Source organism: Suricata suricatta, chromosome 13 (assembly GCF_006229205.1).
Source record: "Suricata suricatta isolate VVHF042 chromosome 13, meerkat_22Aug2017_6uvM2_HiC, whole genome shotgun sequence".
Taxonomy (NCBI): Eukaryota; Metazoa; Chordata; class Mammalia; order Carnivora; family Herpestidae; genus Suricata; species Suricata suricatta.
This window is the reverse complement of record NC_043712.1, coordinates 47,483,129-47,487,854: the sequence shown is the minus strand read 5'-3', so window position 1 is coordinate 47,487,854 and position 4,726 is coordinate 47,483,129. Positions and strand designations below refer to the sequence as shown.

General features: G+C 36.4%; 1 pseudogene; it reads right to left on the bottom strand.

Annotated features, from left to right (window-relative positions):
• Window positions 1-1,129: 1,129 nt before the first annotated feature.
• LOC115277200 lies at window positions 1,130-1,217 on the bottom strand (annotated as a pseudogene).
• Window positions 1,218-4,726: the final 3,509 nt, after the last annotated feature.

The window sequence follows — 4,726 nt, the reverse complement described above, 5'->3', positions numbered from 1 at the left end:
CAGGAAAAAGGAATAAAAAGTTGTTCTGGAAGGAAAGAAATCTCTTTGATATTTGCTTTTCCCGGGTCTTAATCTGTCATTATCTAGAATATGCCCAAAATATATTATTTTACATATAAATATATGCCACCAATAAAATGAAATTCTTTCCCCCAAATTCTCTTTTTGGTTAAAAGGAATTGCTCTATATTTAAGTTTCTATAAAATTTCTTGTATTATGTAAATAATTTCTCAGTCAGGTTACTTGAATTACAAAATACATGTTTTGAAGAGCCATTGGCTTGACGTGACCTCGGTAAATGCTAGTTTGGGTTGCTTGAAGAAGTCAGTAACAGAATAAGCTTTAAAAAGAGGGTATAAGAGAAGACCAAGACACTTAACTAGATTTACTGTGGTCATTACTCCTGGTAAGGGAGGGTATGACCTCAAACAGAAAGCACTGTTTGTCATTAAAAAAGACTAGAAAAAAAGTTTTATTTATTTTTGAGAAAGTGCAAGTTGAGGAGGGACAAGGAGAGGAGATAGAGGATATGAAGTGGACTCTGCACTGATAGCAGCAAGCCCATTGTGGGGCTTGAACTCATGAACTACAAGATCATGAGTTGAGCTGAAGTCCAGTGCTCAACTGACTGAGCCACTCAAGCACCTCTAAAATAGACTTTATCATAAAATCCCCTTAAAAAGAAATACAAGTTTCCAACTAAACTTGATGGAACAAAGACATGAATTTCTCTCTTCCACTTCCAGAAAGCACCAATGGAAAATGATAGTAAAGGAATAAAATGATATAAAACCATAAGGACAAGGCACAAGAGAGGGTGGACAACAGGTCAGAGATAGCACTAAAGGTTTGAGAGCTGAAAAATGGGTGAATAGTATTTGACATACAAAATGGAACCGAGAAAGCTGACACTTAAGTGGTAAGCCAAAAAAGAAGCAAACCACCCCAAAGATGGAAAACTCCAGAATTATTCAGAAGTTAGAAGCAGTTCTATATTGGAACAAACAAAAACAGAAGAAAAGAAATAACTGAGAAAACAGAGACAATTTAGGAAGATTGATAAAATAAAAGCAATCATGCAAAAAAGAAACATTTCAGAGAGATAAAGTACTGTACTCATAAAATATTAATAGGTTATTATTAAAATATTGAAAAAATATTAAGCTGATGTGAACAGATACTACACTTGATCTTAGCCAAAATGCCAAGAAGTGATAAAAATATTGAAAGAATAAAAAAGACTCCTTTTTAAAAAAAGACTCTTAAAAAATGAAAATACAGGGGTTCCTGGGTGGCTCAGTTGGTTAAGTGGTCAACTTTGGCTGAGGTCATTATCTCACAGTTTATGGGTTCAGCCCTGCATCAGGCTCTGTGCTGACAACTCAAAGTCTGGAACCTGCTTTGGATTCTGTGTCTTCATCGCCCTCTGCCCCTCCCCCACTCACACTCTGTCTCTCAAATAAACATTAAAACAAAATTTTAAAGTGAAAATACAGAAGCAGAAATTGATCAACCTATATGTAGGCCCCAAAACTTTCTATACCTAGCTAAACTATCAGTCAATATAAGAAAAGAATATGCAATATGTTTAGAATGCAAGATCTAGGTGCCTGGGTGGCTCAGTCTGTTAATCGTCCCGCCTTGGCTCAGGTCATGATCTCACGGTTCCGAAGGTTTGAGCCTGCATCAGGCTCTGTGCTGACAGCTAGCTCAGAGCGTGGAGTCTGCTTCAGATTCTCTGTGTCCCTCTCTCTCTGATCTTCCCCTTCTTGCACTGTTTCTCTCTATCTCTCAATAAATAAAAGACATTAAAAAAATTTTTAGAATGCAAGATCTCAAAAAACTTACCTCCCCACCTTTTATTCTTTGAAAGCTAGTGAGAATGTAAGCTAAGAAAGAAGATGTGGGAGCAAGAGAAAAGAAGAAGCAAGTAAAGGGAATTTTGAGGATTATGATGATGGTGTGTGGGGGGGGTGATGATGGTGTCGATGATTGATATTGACAGTAGGCCCCAGGATGACACTGTATAGCAGGCATAGAGACCAATCAGGAAGACGAAGACATTCAGGAGGGATTTTTCCCTATAGAAATGAAACAAATAGATTACTTGATGTGCTTAGATATACTAAACAAAGATTTACAATTTTCTTTGAGAGCTTGAGGATGAATTAGTAATAGATTCATAGAAAGGTAAATAAATGAAAACAAATGAGGCAATTATTAGTTTCAGGAAAAATTTGGAAATTGCACAATAATGAAAATGTTATAGTATACAGATATATACAGATTCAGCTGTGAATAATGTAATAAAAATGGAATACTATAAATGCTGAATATTTATTTAACCCCAAATGAAATATAGCAACATTGAAAAGATGGAGATAAAGAGATAGAGAGAGAGAGTTTGCAGGAGGAGACATATATAAGGAGCTTCACAGATATTATCTAAAATAGGAACTTCACAGATATCTAAAACTTTTTTTTTGAAAATCAGGAAATACCAGCATAACCTGTTTAAGACTTGGAAGGTAAACATTAGGTGGAAAAAACCTAACAGACTTGAATGTGGTAGCCACTAGAGATCTGGAATCAGAGGTAAGGAAGATTAGATCATGACTACAACATTTGTAGTTGTTTAAAATCCTGTATTATTTACTATATAATTGTTTAAATTATTTACCTGTGTTATTAACCTAATAAGTGGTTATTTGGTGAAGATCATAAATATTACATATACTGTGAATACAAATAACTGACTTAATCTTACTTAAATAAGTACTTATGGTTTAAATAAAATTTCCAGTTGGAACTCATATACAGATTCAGTAAATACTTAGTCTTAAGCAACTTAGATGAAAGTAAAGATGGTGTGCTAGAAAATTATTATGATTCAAAATGTGATCTAGGGACACCTGGGTGACTCAGTTGAATAAGTGTCTGACTTCGGGCTCAGGTCATGATCTCATGGTTTGTGAGTTCAAGCCACACATTGGGCTCTGTGCTGACTGCTCAGAGCCTGGAGCCTAAACATTAAAAAATATTTTTTTTAATGTGGTTCTAGTGATGACAAAAATACTGATTTTGGAGGGATACCTGGTTGGCTCAGTTGGTAGAATGTGCAACTCTTGGTCCCAGGGCTGTGAGTTCAAACCTCACACTGGGCATAGAGGCTACTTTTAAAAGGTAAATAAAATCTAGGAGTGTCTGGGTGACTCAGTAGGTTGAATATCTGACTCTTGATTTCAGCTCAGGTCATGATCCCATGCTCAGCGTGGAGCCTACGTGAGATTCCCTCTCTCTCTCTCTCTCTCTCTCTCTCTCTCTCTCTCTCTCCCCCCCCCTGCTGTGCATCTTTCTCTCACAAATAAAAAAATATTAATAATAGATAAAATAAATAAAACATAGATAAAGCCCTTAAAAAAAGATAAAATACCAATGAAGAATTTGGATAAAATTGTAATGAACTGATATATGAATATACAAAAATAAAATAGCATCAGAAAACATTAATTATAAATATGTGCATGTAAAAAATTAAGTTTTTGACTATTTCTTCTTTTACTGTTTCAAAGTAATATGTATTCTACTTGGCAATACAAAACAAAACAAAATTCCACTGAAAAAGGACTTACCTCCATTTTGACCTCAAACTTTCTAATTGATTGCCTTTCCAGTTTATCTCTTAACTCAGGCAAAAGGCCCTGTGGGCAAAGCATCCCCTGATGAGAGCCACAATTATCCCCTCAAGCGATGAAGGTTTCCCAAGTCAGCAAGCTCATCCCCATCTAGGACTCCAAGACAATAACGAAGCCATCTTTGTAAAGACCCACCAACCTGCACGTTCCCTTGGACCTTTATCCCACATTTTCTTTATGTAAAACATGGCAGTATTTTTAGCATTCGGAGACAGTCTTTGAGATGCTATCTTCCAGGTGTTGTCTCTCTGAAATAAATCCCTTTCTTGTTCCCCCACCACTCTGTCTTTGGATTTTGTCAGTTACAAGTGGCCTGACCCAGTCTGTTTGGGATCCCCGGAGCTCCTGCACCCCTGTCCCCCAGCTACACCACTGCTTTTGCATCTCTCATTAAGAAAATAGGGCAATAATTTAAATGCGAGGTCACTTTATATTTAGGAAAATTTCGTAGTTGTTTCCTGCATGATTCTCTGCAGCTACTAATAATTACATTTAAATCAACTTATTCTACAACTAGTTTCTCTTTCTTTGTCCACCCTGTAGAGTCCCTCGAAACATGTTTATGTGAAATGGACACGTGCTATATCTAAAAATCATTCACTTGTTCATTTGAGATTGGAATTGTCTTACGTAATTCTCATTGATTGGCACTTAAGGTTAAAGAATGGGCCACATATTTATTAACCCAGAAGGGTAAAGGTGTGCTGTATAATTTAATCATTGAGAATTTAAATTGGCAAAAGAAAAAGCACCCAATAAATGCCTCATCTTCTGCACGTCTTAATCCCATCAAAATTAATCTCACCCTTTTGGCCACTTCCCTGACAATGGAGTCTTTCATTCTAATTCCACAATGTTAGCCTGGAATTCAGGAACATCCCTGGGAGGACAAAAAAGAATCACCTAGGAAACCACTACAGAAATTCCAAGTATGTTTTAGGTGCCTTACAACTGACGACTGAAGACCTTTTGCACTTGGTCAGTGTTGATAGAAAGTATGTCTTAGAGTCCAACCGTGCAAACCCTACGT